Raw genomic sequence first — 17,793 nt, forward strand, 5'->3', positions numbered from 1 at the left:
CTCTCTAGTGGCAGTGTCTTCCTAGCACTGAAGTACAACATTTAACTCACAGCATTCATTCAGCTGTGGAGAGACGAGATGGCCAAATGAAGAATTTCTTTTTAGCCTTTTCTGAAGCTGTTATAAGTTGTGCCCATTATGTTATTTAGTGTCCTTTATACTTTAGGATCCATTTGATTCATTCTTTGATCTCATCCAGCCACAGGAAAAAGTGCATTAATACTAATAAATGCTTCTATTTCCAAGACAAGGAAGCTTAGAACTAACTTTTATCGTCAACTGTTGTAGCCATTGTTAGCTTGGATTTCTGGTGTGACTAGTGTCTCATTTTCTTCATTTAATATTAGTTCTTTTCTACTTGTGTACTGTGCCTTTAATTGTAACCGTCCATGAATCTTTTTTAGAAATGTGAGGGATTAAGTCTATAAATAGAAATGGAATTAAATGAAATGGAACCTACGGCTTCCTCTATGCCCCTGAAGGAGAGGGGTTCACCCCTGAACAGGTGGCAGGAGTCTGTTCTTCATTGGTTACAGATCAATGACATATTTTGCTGATGCTTCTTTTGCCTTCCATGAGTTCTCTGCTCTGGGCCCCTGGAGGATCCACTTTCTCTCCTGCCTCATTTATTCACATCCTGTTTGGCTTTTCTGAAGCCCATACGTTATTTCAATTCTTTATCCAGCCTGACTGGATAGTCTCAGATCTGGCAAAACACATACTATATGATTCTAAAAGGTGGTTTCCCTCTCAGCATCAAACAGATGCTGACATCTGTTTTGTCCTTCCACCTCAAAACTACTGCTTCTTCCAAAACATTCCAATTCACAGCACTCTTAAACTCCAACTAGGCCCTACCTTCACTTGGGGAATACAGTATTTCACATCAAGCCAATGAACACTCCAGGATGTTAGATGATAAGCCCCCCCTCACTTCTGTAAGATTCTCTGATTCTTCTCTTAGGCTGTTCAATTAGGATGGTTAGTAAAAGGCCAAATGTTAACATTTAATAATATCTTTTTTTAACGTTTGTTTTTGAGAGAGAGAGAGAGTGCGAGCAGGGGAGGGGCAGAGAGACAGGGGGACAGAGGATCCGAAGCAGGCTCTGCACTGACAGCAGAGAGCCTGAGGTGAGGCATGAACCATGAGATCATGATCGGAGCCAGTGAGATACACAACCGACTGAGCCACCCAGGCGCCCCCACATTTAATAATATCTTAATCATACTCACAGTTAGAATAATGCATCTAATAGAAAGTATCACTATACAGGTCATTAACACACTGTTGTAACTATGGAATATCCACGTACGACACTATTCAAAAGGGGGATGATCTACCACGGTGTGGCAGAAATCCTTTTATAATCAGAGTAACTATGCAGCACTTCAATCTACATTCTTGGCACACACATAAAAACTTCATTCTTGTGTCACTCTTCCCCAGCACATGTGTTAATGTCTAACATGGCTAGACACAGTACTCAGAGCTGGAAATACTGAGGAATAGGAGACAAGTCTCTTTCCTCAAGGAGCTCAGAGTCTAGGGGGAGAAAGAGAAGTGTCAACTAATAATTGCAATCCATGATGGTAGGCTTTATACTAAAGGTATGTACAAAGTGTTAAAGGATGAAGGGCCAACTTGTTATTTACAGGGGCCCTGGAAAGCTTGGCATCAATCAATCAATAAAACAGGAGTGTGGGATCAGGGAAATACAAATCAAAACCACACTCAGATATCACCTCACGCCAGTCAGAGTGGCCAAAATGAACAAATCAGGAGACTATAGATGCTGGAGAGGATGTGGAGAAACGGGAACCCTCTTGCACTGTTGGTGGGAATGCAAACTGGTGTAGCCACTCTGGGAAACAGTGTGGAGGTTCCTCAAAAAATTAAAAATAGACCTACCCTATGACCCAGCAATAGCACTGCTAGGAATTTACCCAAGGGATACAGGAGTACTGATGCACAGGGGCACTTGTACCCCAATGTTTATAGCAGCACTCTCAACAATAGCCAAATTATGGAAGGAGCCTAAGTGTCCATCAACTGATGAATGGATTAAAAAAATGTGGTTTATATACACAATGGAGTACTACGTGGCAATGAGAAAGAATGAACTATGGCCCTTTGTAGCAACGTGGATGGAACTGGAGAGTGTTATGCTAAGTGAAATAAGCCATACAGAGAAAGACAGATACCATATGGTTTCACTCTTATGTGGATCCTGAGAAACTTAACAGAAACCCATGGGGGAGGGGAAGGAAAAAAAAAGAGGTTAGAGTGGGAGAGAGCCAAAGCATAAGAGACTCCTAAAAACTGAGAACAAACTGAGGGTTGATGGGGGGTGGGAGGGAGGGGAGGGTGGGTGATGGGTATTGAGGAGGGCACCTTTTGGGATGAGCACTGGGTGTTGTATGGAAACCAATCTGACAATAAACTTCATATACTGAAAAAATAAAATAAAGAACAAACAAACAAACAAAAAAACAGGAGTGTGGGAAAGGCATTCTAAGCAGAAGGAACACCACAGGCAAAACAAACAAAAAATGATAAAAGGGTATATGCACTCAGAGACTGATGAGTGGGTCTGTGTGATGGTGGGAGAGCGTGTGCACATGGTCTGTCCCCAGGATCCCCAGCAGTGCCAGACATGTGGCAGGCCTCAACACCTTTCTGTTGAATGACATGGGCTAGGAAAGGAAGGGTCATAAAGACTCTAAAGTACTCCTCATGGTAAATTTTATATTCTAGGTTAAGAGGGAACCACTGAAAGTCATAATCTATTCCAGATTTGACCTGGAAAAAAAACAAACCCCACTCACTCAGGCTGCCGTGTGCTGAAACAATCAGAGGGGAGGGGCAAGCTGGCTGCAGGAGACCAGGTGGGTAGGCCATCCATGGTCCAGCTGAGAAGCAGCCCATCCATCCAGACAGAGTGAGAGGCGGGGGCAAGCAGACAGCCCTACCACCAGCTAAGGAAGGGAGTGGGGGGTGGTATCTGGACTTAGAATAGATTTTCATTCCCTCCAGCAACATTTATGGAACAACTGTTAAGTACATGGTATCAGACTAAATGTTATAGGAAGACAAGAGTTCATTCCACATTTGAACAGATGTTTCCTGAATACCTACTATATGCTTTGGGACAGTAGTTCCCAAACCTGGCTATGCATCACAGTCACCTGGGAAGCTTTAAAATAGTATAAATTGATAGATTTTCCCCTCCCCTGCTCCCACAGAAATTCTGGTTTAGAACAGCTGGGGAAAGACCCTGGAATCCAATGTATTTTTCAAAAATATTTTTCATGTTTATTTATTTTTGAGAGAGACAGAGAGAGAGAGGGAGGCAGGAGTACAGAGAGAGGGAGACACAGAATCCAAAGTAGGCTCCAGGCTCTGAGCTGTAGCACAGAGCCCGATGCAGGGCTCGAACCCATGAACTGTGGGATCAGGGCCGGAGCCGAAGTTGGGCACCCAACTGACTGAACCACCCAGGCACCTCTGTATGTTTTGTATTTGTACTGATTTAGTGAATAAGGAAAACATTAATATGATACCAAATTCAAAAGACACAACACATAAACTTGATAAGTCTCTTTCCCACCTTGTCTCAGAGACTCTTCAAGTAGTTTTTATCAACCAGCTAGAACCAGGCCCAGTGGGCTGACACTAAAACCCTGTGCCATAAAATATATACAAATTCTGCCTTCAAAGCTTTGTGGTGTAGCAAGGGGTATAAGATGTGCTTATGAAACGCTGCATAACAAAGACACACAAATGTGTGGAATCACACAAGCAGGCAGGTTGGAAGAAGGCAGTGGCATTCTGGGAAGGAGCCTGGGAATGGGGGTGAGGGAAGGCAGAGGGAGACCCTCGGCAAAGCCCTGGAGGAGAAAGTGCCATGTAGTGGATCTTGAGGGTAGAATTTAGTTCTGCAGATCTAAACAAAGGGAAGGGAACCTCACTCAGAAAGAGGCACAGAGTTTCATGCCCTCAAAAAGCTTATAATCCAAGAGTCAATGTAACAGTTCAAAGAATCTAAATCTGCAAATGCAAATTGAAAAAGCAGTGAAAGTTGTTGAAGGTGGACCTTAAAGTCTTTAAGACTTTAGAACCCTCTAGAACCTCCTTTTTGATTTTACCTCCCACCTGAACCACTTCCCACCATAGTCACGGGGTCATCTCAGATGGTGCCAAAGCTAAAAGCCATATCCTACGTGTTCAAAGGGCAATAAAGAAATCAGTTCAAAGTCTGTAGACCCACAGACCCACAGACCCACAGTAGGCCACAGGCAAATCTGGCCCCCACAGGTTTTTCTGACCAATCTGGTTTTTTGGAACCACGTTTTTGAAAAACCGGGCTGACGTTGAAAAGAGTAAGATTTAACATAAAAACCAATATACCTTTTTTGAACAACAGGAAGAGTGGGCAAAATGGTTATTGTCTGCCTGGCAAGAAGGACTGGGTGCCTCATAGCTGTGTCCCCTCATCACAGCCACCTGCACTCACACACTGCCTGCCCATGCTCTTACCACCAAGTGACTTCTCTCTGTAACCTGACCAGCCTGGCCCCGTTAGCTGGTTTCCTTTGTTGTGACTGATAAGAACATAAAGGGAAATAACATTAGACCCACAGATCTTATCATACATACTTACTTTAAAGATCCCCCCAAAATTAAAATTCAGACTTATAAATGAGTTTTTGTGTGTTTGGGGTGGAGGGGGTAGTCATCCTCGGCAAAAACAGTATTCTTTGACCTAAAAAAGTTAACTGACCTCCTCTACTATATTTCTTTATAGAGAGTAACTTAACACTGAAGCCTTAGGAATTCCTGCCAATGGAAAGCCCACAAAAGACCTCAGAAAAAGAAATGTAGGATGGAAAGAAGATGAGATTTAATTTACATGTAACTTTTTAAAATGTTTTCTAAACAGCAAGCTTCATGCAATACATTCACTTCTCTCAGTAGTATTACTGAGATGGGATAGACAAGCATGAAAAAGGCTAACAATAAATGTTATAGATGCAAAAATTTTGGTGGGCCTACTTACATTTCTTTTTTTTTTTTAATTAAATTAAATTAAATTTTACATATTTTTTAAATATTTATTTTTGAGAGTCAGAGAGAGAGAGCAACCGGGGTAGGGACAGTGAGGGAGACACAGAACCCGAAGCAGGCTCCAGGCTCTGAGCTGTCAGCACAGAGCCAGATGCAGGGCTCAAACTCATGAACCACAAGATCATGACCTGAGCCAAAGTTGGATGCTTAACTGACTGAGCCACCCAGGCACCCCTAATTTTTTATTTTAGAGAGACAGCGCCCAAGAGTGGGGGAGAGGGGCAGAGGGAAAGAGAGTGAGAATCTTAAGTAGGCTCTGTGCTTAGCCCAGAGTCTGATGTGGGGCTTGATCCCACAACCCTGGGATCATGACCTGAGCTGAAATCAAGAGTCGACGTTCAATTGACTGAACTGCCCAGGCCCCACATAAACTAATTTGTAATTAGATAATTGTGACTTTATAAATATATGAGCACATGCTATATAAAATACTTACACAGTCATATTTATCTATAAAAACACACATATAGATATCTATATGTATATATACAACATAAGTATGTGATATACACATATATCTATATGTGTACATACATATATACGTGGACATTTGAAAGACAAAAGGGGTGCAGCTAATAACTATGCTAGAGAAACAGGTATACATTGGGACTGCACTTGAGGAAATAAGGATGAATATTCATCCTTTATTTATTTATACATATATTCATATATATACATGTGTATATATATGTATGTATATGTCTATATATAAAAATAAAACATAAACCTCTACGTAAACATAAAATTTTGTATTATAGTACAAGTACATATGTGTATGTTTACAGAAAGTATGATAAACAGACTTTATAATTATACTTTATATAAATGCCATTGGGAAATTCTAGTTCATTCACATATTTAGAATCTTCTGATCCTTTCGTCTCCTGTCATATTTCAACCTTATCTAATACATACACATACATATAATGCAAAGATGGACACTTAAATAAGATACTTTTGAAGATTAAATTACCACTTCTTCACCAGCTTTTTATTTATTTACTTATTCATTCATTCATTTATTTATTTATTTTTAATTGGTTTTTTTTGAACATTTATTTATTTTTGAGACAGAGAGAGACAGAGCATGAACGGGGTAGGGTCAGAGAGAGAGGGAGACACAGAATCTGAAACAGGCTCCAGACTCTGAGCTGTCAGCACAGAGCCCGACGCGGGGCTCGAACTCACGGACAGCGAGATCATGACCTGAGCCTAAGTCGGCCGCTCAACCGACTGAGCCACCCAGGCGCCCACTTCACCAGCTTTTAGAATGAACTATATTTAAAACAATAAAATAAATCTATGCTCATGGTAAAATATTCAAACAGTGCAGAAGTGTATTAAAGTACAAAGCAGAAGGCCTGTTCTCTGTCCTAGCCTCCCCTCCCCCACATCGATGCACCTACAGCACCCACGGCATGCATCCTCCCTAGATGGATACCTTTTTTCTAACTTTGGAAGATCTGTACACTACATCTGTATAAAAGCTCTAGGAGAAAAATTATTTCCTCTTGAGTTTCTTCTACCCTAGCCTCTAGCTCCTCTTCTGGCAATTCCTTAAACTTACCCATCTCAGGTGACAGCCCACCTGGGCACCCTTCGTCCTCTGGAACGCCTAGATTCTGGCTCCCACCTTTATGAAATGTGAAGTGTTATGTATTTGTTCATGTTTCTATCCTTCCCTATTTGCTCCTCGAGTGCAAGGTCAATCTAACTCATCTTTGTTCTCGCAACACCTGTAGGGTACAGTATGTTGTCGACGATGGTGACAATAAGCAAGAGGAGATGGCTCTTCAGACCCTGAGCAGCAAACAGCTTAAATTACACCCTGTATTTAGAAAAGTTCCTGATTTAAAGCTTTCAAAATTAGAACCAAATGAACCCAAATTCTACTCTGTAGACAGCAAAAGTAACTAGGAAAATAAAGGTTAATTCCTGTCCATTTTCTTCCTAGTTTCCTCCTAATGTGGCAGTTGGCTCCAAGTGTTTCATGGACCTGGAGTCTCCCAAGACCCTTTCAGCAGGTTCATGAGGTCAAAACTATTTTCATAATAACATAAAGATGTCATCTGCCTCCCCCCCCCCAGCCATGCTAATATGTGCATTAATGGTACAAAAGCAATGATGGGCAAAAGAGCCAAAAGTGTAGCAAGCATCAAGCCAGTAACACCCAGATAAGAAAGTAAAAGTTATTAATTTTATTAAATCTTGGCTATTGAATATACATTTTTTTTTTTACTATTTTGTGTGATAAAATGGGAGGTACACACAAAACACTTCCAGTGCACTGAAAAACCAATGTCTGCCTTGAGCAGAGTTGTGAGCTGAATTAGCCAACTTTTTTTTCATGGAACACCATTTTCACATTAAAAAACGACTGACAGACAAACTATGGTTATTCAGATGTGGATATCTGGGCAAACATTTTCTTGAAAATGAACTAAGCGGGACTGTCACTTCAAGGAAGTAGCCATTTTGTTCCCAGTAATAAAATTTGACTTTCAGATGAAAATTGCAATTCTGGAAAATTTGGTATTTAACACAAACTTTGGCATTCACCGCCATGAGCTCTACATTTCTCAATACATAATGATTTTTCTACAGAGGTTGGTGGTGATGTTAATGAATGTGACTTTTGTATATCGTGCAATGAGTTTGGAAGACAGGCATAGCTCAGTGGACTAACATTTGCCAAATATTGTAACAAAAAACCACGCACATACAGGCAAAAAGGTGTAAGATCAGTAGATTTAACTGTGACAACATATGGAAAGTCATTGCTTTGGTTCAAGTTCCATGTCACAGCTAACCTTTAAAAAAACCAACTACCTGTCAAGTTTTGGTGTATTATCAAGGAATATCCACAATTAAATGAAAAGCTATTAGAAAACATCTCCCACTTCCAACGACCTATTTGTATGAGGCTAGATTTTCTTCACATACTTCAACTACAACATACTTGCCATTGAATTCAGAAGCAGATATGAAAATCTGACTGCCTTTCTATCAAGCTAAACATTATATGTTTGCAAAAATGTAAGATAATTCCACTCTCATTACATTTTTTTGCCTTAGAAAAATTTATTTTTTAAAATCTTATTAAAAATGTTATTTAATCATGACTGTTTATCACAGCTATTTTTCATGAATCGTGATTATTATTTTTTAAATGTTTGTTTATTTTGAGAGAGAGACAGAGACAGCATGAGCAGGGGAGGGACAGAGAGAGGGGTGAGTGACAATTCTGAGCCCTGATGCTGGCCTCAGTCCCATGACTGTGAGATCATGACCTGAACTAAAATCAAGAGCTGGATGCTTAACTGACTGGGCCACCCAGGTGTCCCGAGTTAATTGTTGTTGTTGTTGTTGTTTTTAATCTACTTTTAAATATTGAATATGGCAAATATTGATAGATATTTAACTCAAATAAACAAAAGCTCTTTGGGTCTTCAATGATTTCTAAGAGTGTAAGGAGGTCTTGGGACCAAAACATTTGAGAAATGCTACTCTAACCTATAAGAAGATGTTCAAAATGATTGTTAAGTTCTCTAAAAATTATTTTACTCAATAAGAGAAATCAGATATAGGCTTAAAAGAACGAGAGACAAAGTGAATGAGAATGTGGTAAAATACAAGCAGAAATCCCCAGAGAAGGAGATCGAGGGATACAGAAACACAGACTGACATACCCACAGTCACAGAGACACACATTCTATAGCTGTCATGAATTTCCCAAGCTTGAAGTCATTACTAAAATCTCTGGAGTCTGAGCATGGCTGAAAAACCAGGGGGCCAAACAGGCCTTCCGCACTATAGGTGCTCAGGTGACAACTGTTCCTTGATTTGCAGGACTGTGGCCCGTCTTATGTTTGCACAATCTAGCACTGCTCGCATTCTTGCCTTCCAAATCTCAAAGGTTAGCCTGCTCACAGAATTTTGTGTGCCCATAACAATTCTAACCATTCATCTATTGAATTAGCCCCCACCCCATTAGATTCTGGAGACTGATTTTAGGCACTGGTTCACTCATTCTACAACTGAACTTTAAAAAAGGGGAAGAGTACCTGGGTGGCTCAGTTGGCTGAGTGTCTGACTTTGGCTCAGGTCATGCCCCATATTGGGCTGTCTGCTGTCAGCACAGAGCCCGCTTTGGATCCTCTGTCCCCTCTCTCTCTCTCTCTGTCCCTCCCTTGCTCACACTTTCTCTCTCAAAAATACACATTAACAATTTTTTTTTAAAAAGGGAAACAATCCTTAGCAATGATCTGACCAACTAATACTATTTCCAGTTTATTATATTTTTAAATGTCTTTTTATTTTGAGAGAGAGACAGAGTGCGTGCACAAGTGAGCACAAGTGGGGGAGAAGCAGAGAGAGAGGGAAACAGAATCTGAAGCAGGCTCCAGGCTGTGAGATGTCAGCACGGAGCCAGACATGGGGCTCAAACCCACGAACTGTGAGAGCATGACCTGAGCTGAAATCAGATGCTTAACTGACTGAGCCACCCAGGCGCCCCTCCAGCTTAATTAAATCTTCCCTCCTCAATTAGTCAAGGCAACTTTACTGAAATATGCAGAAATCAAAAAACATAAAATGAGAGTTTCCATATAGATTTTAACTCTCATGGTACAAAAAAATCTTGGAAAACCTCTTCATTAATCAATAACATATCTATTATTAGCACTTTACAGGGCTTGTTAATAAAATTTAGTGTACTTTTATTAGTAAATCTTTAAGACATGACAAAGAGTGAAGCAATGCAACGTCGAGTAAGGCTACTCTCCGGGGCCAGACTGAGGCCTATTTTTCTAAATCTTCTGATCGGAGGAGAAGGCCCAAGGCCCTCCTGCAGCCGCTGGCCACCACCCAATTCCTAACGTACAGAACAACAAAACTGAATCAACAGAGCAACTTTTGCTTCTCTCTACTGCACAGCTCCTTCTATAAAAAGAAACTTAGAAATAAAACCCAACTAAAAAAAGAACACACTGTATTAGGATACTGACCTGGAATTCTGTAAAAGTCAAATGCACAGTCCATTTTGGGGCAGTGAGGGGCCCATATCGAAGTGAAAACTACCGCACGGGTCTGCTAGTCCCTGCAGAGAGTGTTCCGACAAAGGACACAGCTTCAGTGAGTCCGGTCCACCATCCCACACACATCCCTGCAGTACGTTTTCTCACAGTCCTGTTGGGTGACTACGTCACACCCTCACATGACAAGGTGTTAGAAACACACGCATCGGATCTCAAAAACAGATTACAAAACAGAAGCCCTTTATAGAGTTCGGCTGTGTCTAGGAAAAGGAAAATCCTCTTGATTTCTCTTCTAAACGCAGTCCAAAAGGGGTAGAGAAGAGCTGCATTTATGAGACTTTAACGCACTTAAACTATCAGATTCAAGAAAGCATGGTGAGGTGAGGAAAGTTTGCTTTTTCAACTGAAATTCGGGCCGTTCCAAAGGCTAACACCAGGAAGCTTCCAGGGTGTATTCAACAGAGAAAGGCTGGCTTGAACAACCTCACCTGAATATATTCTTTTGAAAAGGTAAACATCTGGTCTCTAGACTTGTAGTTGCGTGCATATGGATTGTAAGAACGAGCATTATCAGATTCATGAATGATGCAATGTGCTCAGTTAAATATTTCAAGTTGCTTGTTTGGAAAGATGAAAGGGGGAAAAGGTCCTTGGCTTCTTTTTTCCTTTTTGAAACACAACAGTATTTCAGGGTAGTCCATGTACCCTGGGTTCATCTCAGGATCATGCATGCCCAGATATCTGCTTGCTTAGAGAGTGTACCTCTAAGCCCTCCGGTGCTGTGTTTGTTCCTGATCTCAACCAAATTCCACTGACACTCAGCGTCCCTAATGCAGGAGGCATTTTAAATATGAATGCTGCAGGAACCAAGTTACCAAAAAGACCAGAACAGGGTTCCTGTCCTCTGGGACTTCTCATTTCCAGGTGAGCTTATCATAAAGAATTGGTCTCAAAAAACCAAATACCAATATTTTGGAAGCCTGAAGGGCCAACTGATTTAATGGCCCTATTCCTCTCAGGTGACTGCTTCCTCTTGGGAAGGACACAAGGAAGAACTGTCAGAAATTTTTGGCTACTGAACAATGACCCTCCAGCTGGTCACAAGAACTAAGATGGACTGAATGAACACTAACTGCTGCTTTGGTGTTAAACCACCTAAACCCAGCTCCCCTGGCACCCTCCCTCTCCACCCCCCTGCTCCCTCTGTCCCCCAGGTTTCTCAGAACTACTGAATGACAAGGAATCCCAGTTTACATTGGTTCTTTCTGGAGGAGCCAGAAACTGGGCAGGAAGGAGCGAGCACACAACACACACACACAGCATGAAGAGCAGCACTCGGCACACGGTGGGGTTGGTTCAGTGAGTGTGGGCTGGAATCAGCTTGAGAACTGACCATGTCCTGCTCAGCTGGTGGTTTGGGAGGACCGCTTATGCAGTCCATGCTTCACACAGTACACGGGATGGTCATTTTTATAAACACAAATGAGATCAAGTCCACCCCTGCTTAAGACCCTTTGGCAGTGTTCTCCAGACATCAGCACAAAATCCAGAAGCTTCACTGTGGCCTGCAAGGCCCGGTATCGTCCACAGGTCCCGGCTGCTCTCTCCAGACCTGCCTGCTTCCCTCCACCCCACTCTCTGTGCTCACTACATAGGCCTCCTTTTGCTTACTCCACCTGCCAGGTCTCTTCCAGCCCCGAGGGCCTTTAAACACACTGATCCCAGTCCTGCCCGGGGCTGGCTCACTCTCGTGCTTCAGGCCCAGCTCAAGTGTCATCCGGGGGGATTACCCCAAGTCTCTGTCTGATTCTGCTTTCACTTGCCCTCATAATGCCCGGTTTTCCTTCATACCACCTACCTCATCCTGCAATTATCACATGCGTTTGCCTGCTTGTGCATTGTCTGCTCTGCCCACCAGAAGGTAAGCTCCGGGACAGAAAGGACTTTGTGAGTCCTGTTCACTGCTATGTCTACAGGATGCAGCACATGGTAGGTGCTCAGGAAACATCTGCTGAATGACTACATGAAATGGCTAGGCATAAAAAACATGAACGAGGCTCCCCTTGATTGAGAGAGCAACCTGCCCCCCTCCCCTGCATTCCCGATGCCCTGTACCCTGCTCTGCTTTTATTTTTTCCACAGTACCCATGACATTCCAATATACTATGCAATTTACCCCTTTACTTCTTACTGTCCATCTGCCTGCTAGAATTGAAGTGCCACAAGGGCAGTAAACTTTGATGTTCTACACTGATGTATCGTAAGCACCTAGAAAAGTGCCTGACACATAGTAAGCCCTCAGTAAATACTCACTTACTGAATAAACAATCCACACTGTAAATAGATACATGTTTCTAAATCAGCATTAGATATGGGTAGGCACCATAAATACTGCCAAATACAATGCCCATCCGTTTGAATTTCCCTAATCAATTTAGAATAAAATTGCTTTTATCTGATGTATTTGAGGTTGCGAAGCACTTCACATACTAATTCTTTTTTTTTTATTTTTTCACATTTTATTTATTTTTGAGGAGGGTGGGAGGGGCAGAGAGAGAGAGGGAGACACAGAATCCGAAGCAGCTCCAGGCTCTGAGCTGTCAGTACAGAGCCCGATGCAGGGCCCGAACCCACAAGCCAAGAGATCATGACCTGAGCTGAAGTCAGACACTTAACTGATTGAGCCACCCAGGCACCCCAAATATTAATATTTTTAATCCCCTTCAGCATCCCGGGCAGTGGGAAAGTAAAGTGGAGATATTACTATATACTCACAGGGTTAAGTGAATTAACAGAGTTTGTGCTCAGTATATGGAAGCTGATATTATCGTGCCCACAGTATCAAGTGGAAACTGAGCCCAGATAAGTACCGTGCTTACAGAAGAGCTGTCACTTCTGATGGCAGCAAGGTGCTCAGTCCCCCACGCTCTACTGCCGCCTCACATGTGTGTGCACACACAGCAGGAGTGAAGACAGAGCAGCACAAAACTGCCCTGCACCGAGTCCAAACAGCAGGCGTACTGTATGGGATCACTACTGTGGAAGCCCATAGCAGGAAGAGACCCAGGCCAAGATTCAAGAGCTAGAACCACTGGGGGCAGCCAGCCTAGATCACACGCCAGGAAGTAACTAAGAGGGGCACCTGGGTGGCTCAGTCGGTTAAGCATCCGACTCCTGGTTTGGGCTCAGGTCTTGATCTCACACTTTGTGAGTTTGAGCCCCACATTGGGCTCTGCATGGACAGTGTGGAGCCTGCTTGAGATTCTCTCTCTCCTTCTCTCTCTGCCTCTCCTCTGCACTTTCTCTCAAAATAAATAAGCTTAAAAAAAAAAAAAGTAACAAAGAAATGCTGCCTGTCATGAAGCAGAATGTGTCAAGAGTGGTAGCCAAGAAGGGCAGATGAGGATCGGAGTTAAGGCAAGCAGACCCCCTGCCATGGGCAGCAGTCACCAGGCCAACCTGAGCATTGCTACACATAATGGGCCCCGGCCTGGGACTCTGCATGCTGGCCGGGCAAACAGTGGTACTGCAGTAGGCATTCTCTAGGTGCCACCTGAACACGTAACACAGTCAGTCATGGTGCCTGCTCCACAGCCCAGAATTTGCTAAACACTCAACACCAAGGCTTTATACCCACGTGTGGCCAACTTAAAATCTTAGTATTAAAATAAGTTGCTTTCTAAAAGTCTATTCAGTCTAATTCAGTCCAAGGACTCAGAAGACAAAGACCAAGGATTTGCACAGCCAGGATTTGTTACTCTGAAGTGTATGTATGTATAAGGAAAATGAATTTTCAATTGCTTCCCCTCCCCAATGAGTATTTAGATTTACCCGCTGATTAGAGGACTGGGCATGATGCAGTCTCAGGGATCATGAAGCTCATGCTAGAGACCTATCAGTCAGGGTACAGCATGAGAGCAATGAGTATGAAGCGTCAGGGGAGCACTAGCAAAAGAGAATCTCCAGGGGAGGGTCACTTTGGGTGTGAGCTTTCCCCATGACAGACGGAAGAGTCCCTCCACAAACACAGAACTGAGAGGTGGTCAGTGAGGCTCATTGAAACCCTAAATCCAAATTCCAGTATCTTTTTTTTTTTAATTTTTAATGTTTACTTATTTTTTAGAGACAGAGTATGAGTGGGGGAGGGGCAGAGAGACAGGGAGACAGAATCCGAAGCAGGCTCCAGGCTCCGAGCTGTCAGCACAGAGCCCGATGCGGGGCTGGAACCCACAAACCATGAGATCATGACCTGGGCCGAAGTCGGATGCTTAACTCACTGAGCCCCCCAGGTTCTCCCAAATTCCAATATCTTTACCAAGGATTATAAAGTCCTCTGCGACTTAACCGCATTTCCTGCCACTCTAACGTGCATCAGCCTTCTTTCTGTTCATTCAATATGCCTAGGAACTTGTCACTTCAGGGTCTTGCTTCTGCATCCTAGAATGCCCTTCCAGCCCAGGCAGTAGTCCTCTTTTATCTCTATCCAACAATCCTTTCCCCCTCAATTAGGTTCATCTGTTATCTATTCTCAGCATACTTTTCTTTCATAGCACTCGTTATGACTGTAATCAAACATTGACAAATGTGTGCCTTTACCACAAAAGTATAAATTCTATGAGAGCTAAGACTGTCTACCAGTATCCTTAGCTCCCGGCACTGTACTTGGCACAGAACAGGTGCTAACAAACCTTTACTGAATGAATGCAAAAACAAAAAGCACCCAAACATTAAGCTTTCTAAAGCCAACTATACCGGGCACTGTTACCAAGCTTTCTGGATCCGGCATTAGGTCAACAGAAACTGCCCTGCCATTTGTCACCTATGCTAAAAGGGGTGAGTATGTTTGTTGAACATAAAAAAAGCCAAGAAGGCTGTTTTGACATGGTATAAGGAAACACACACACACACACACACACACACACACACACACCCCAGATCAACACTGCTAGCCTAAACCTGAGCCGGATAAGACAAGCCAGGGCCATCTATCTATTGCCCACAAAGTTGTCACTGCCCAAACAAGTTAAAACACTGAAACGTACCTTCAAAACACTGAGAAATGGCTTACTATTACTGCTTTGGCTCAAAAAAAGGGAGAAGAGCAACCCTTTATGCCCTGATATGCTTTGTTTTGTTATAGACAACAGGTCCAAAATGGAATTCCTTATGCTAAGCTAAGCCCCATGTCACCAAACTGAAACTTAACTTAGTTTTACCTCTTCCAGAAATGGAATCTTAAACCAGTCAATCACGAATCGACTTTTATCAGCATTAAGTACCCTGCTAATAAGGCCCTGCCGTCCGCTATATGGAGAGTAACCTTGCAATAACCAATCTGCCTCTTTGCCTAGTGTAACTTCCGTATTCTGCTCCAATCTGCCTATAAAATCTCTTGCCTTGCATAGCGCTTTGGCGCTCCTTTTTTTTATCTGCTAGATTGGATGCTGCTCAATTCACAAATTATGGAATAAAGTCAATAAAATCTTTAAAATTTACTCAGATGAATTTTGTTCTTAAATAGTTTAAACTCCAGGGATTTGGCTTTTGTCTCTTGAGTGCTTAGGCTAAGCTGGAAACAAACTTTTAAAATAACTTAAAAAAAAATACTAAAACTTCAAAGTGGTTAACATGTGGGTATAGTATAAAAAAGTTACTGAACTATGTTGTGCACATGCACTGGCCCATGACTTCTAACTATTCTGTTGTCCCCTGCTCTTTCGAGAGCCCCTCTGGGCAGCCTTCCTCAGGGCTGGTGTAGTGTCACATTGACATCCCACCACAAGTGCATCAACGTCCCCAACGAGACCTGGTCATCTGACAGGAGGAAATTCACCTCCTATGCCAGCCACATGCTGTGCCCTCAGCACCTGACGGGCACATCCACGTGCCCAGTACCGTTCTACACACTGTGTACACACCATCCCGATTAAGTTCACAGCAACCTGATTTTGCAAATGAGAAAACTGAGGATTCTGAGAGGCTGTGTCACTTGACTGGGGTCATTTCACTAGTGAGCGGCACAGCTGGGATTCAGACTCAGCAGTAGAACTCAAAGACTAGACTCTCCATTTCAGGCTCAGAAGCACAAGAAATAAAGAATAAGTTCTTGGTACCAAAGGCTCCTAGGCTCACGACCGCAGCCTACTTACCCGTGTGTGAGTGCCTGGCAAACTTTCAACTGGACTTGAGCAGGGCTGCCAAATGCAGGGGGACAGGCCATGCCCTGTGATATGCTGTCAAGAAAGGGAGGCTGAGAGCCAGCTCACGCTCTGCTTGGCCAGGCAGGTACACTGGGGAGGGCTGCATCCTCCTGCCATACGGACGGGGCTGTTTCTTTAAAATGCATAAAGATACCATATGGACCACCAGGTGGCTCTGGGGTGAACATTTTGGGGAAATTCAGAATTTTCCATAACATTCTACTTTTAATTTCTGTTCCTAAAAAAAAAAAAGTAAACTTCAAAGTAATATATGGCACTCATAAATATTATTATTTTTTTTAATATTTTATTTTTATGGGGCACCTGGGTGACTCAGTCGGTTAAGCGTCCAACTCTCGATCTCAGCTCAGGTGTTGATCTCAGGATCATGAGTTCAAGCCCTGTGTTGGGCTCCATGCTGGGCATGAGGCCTACTTAAAAAACGATTTTATTTTTAAGTAACCTCTACATCCAATGTGGGTCTCGAACTTACAACCCCGAGATCAAGAGTTGCATGCTCTACCAACTGACCCAGTCAGGTGCCCCACAATTGTTATTTTTTTGATCCACTTCTATTTCAAGGTAATATTTATCAAATGCTTACCACTCACCAGTAACTGAGAGCAACACAGGGGCTACCATAAGAAGTGGGTATTGAAAGGGTGAGTGAGGAGATCAGAGCTCCTGAACCAGGAGAACTGAGAGACCCCAAAGCCCTGTATCAATCCATTCATGAAACAAGGCTCTCCCTAAGGATAATTCAGGATGAGGGAGATCACGTGCAATCTGGGATAGTGGCAGAGAGCTTGAACTTTGGTGGCAGGTGGACCTGGCTCCGTCACATTCTGGCTGCGACCTTGGGCACGCTTCTTAAGCTCTTTGCACCTCAGCCTCTTCATCTGCAAAATGGAGCTAAAAATAGAATCTATCAGGGCGCCTGGGTGGCCCAGTCAGTTAAGTGTCCAACTTTGGCTCAGGTCATGATCTCACAGTTCATGGGTTCAAGCCCTGCGTCAGGCTCTGTGCTGACAGCTCAGGGCCTGGAGCCTGCTTTGGACTCTGTGTCTCCCTCTCTCTGTGGCCCTCCTCGGCTCATGCTCTGTCTCTCCTTCAAAAATAAACGTTAAAAAAATTTTTTTAAAATAGAATCTATCAGGGTTAACATGAGGATTAAATGATAATACCTAGAAAGTGCTTTGTGTAGTGTCTGGAACAAAATCAAGCTTGCTAACCATGAGCTATTATTAATATTACTATTACCAATTAATAATTAGTTGCAAATGTCAGTAGGAACAAATATTGCAAGCCTTGGCCCCAGGCCCCAAATATAAGGAATGTGAAATTCCTCAATGGCAGGGACATATGTTCTATTTCACTGTGTGCCCAGAGGTCCCCATCACCCCTCACAGTACTTAATACCCCAGAAGGGCTC

At 42.9% G+C, this 17,793-nt stretch overlaps 1 protein-coding gene across 18 annotated transcripts in view; it reads right to left on the minus strand.

Annotated features, from left to right (window-relative positions):
* The window catches only part of ZBTB38 (zinc finger and BTB domain containing 38), a 170,665-nt gene that overhangs the window by 40,732 nt on the left and 112,140 nt on the right, over positions 1 to 17,793 (minus strand). Inside the window, exon 1 of one of the 18 annotated variants that reach the window (XM_027061720.2) lies at positions 10,132 to 10,223. The exons of the other annotated variants lie outside the window; for them this stretch is intronic. The gene's annotated coding sequence lies outside the window, so the exon portion shown is untranslated. Of the gene's footprint in view, positions 1 to 10,131; positions 10,224 to 17,793 lie in introns of those variants that run through there. 18 annotated transcript variants of the gene reach the window in all.

Source organism: Acinonyx jubatus, chromosome C2 (genome assembly GCF_027475565.1).
Source record: "Acinonyx jubatus isolate Ajub_Pintada_27869175 chromosome C2, VMU_Ajub_asm_v1.0, whole genome shotgun sequence".
Classification (NCBI taxonomy): Eukaryota; Metazoa; Chordata; class Mammalia; order Carnivora; family Felidae; genus Acinonyx; species Acinonyx jubatus.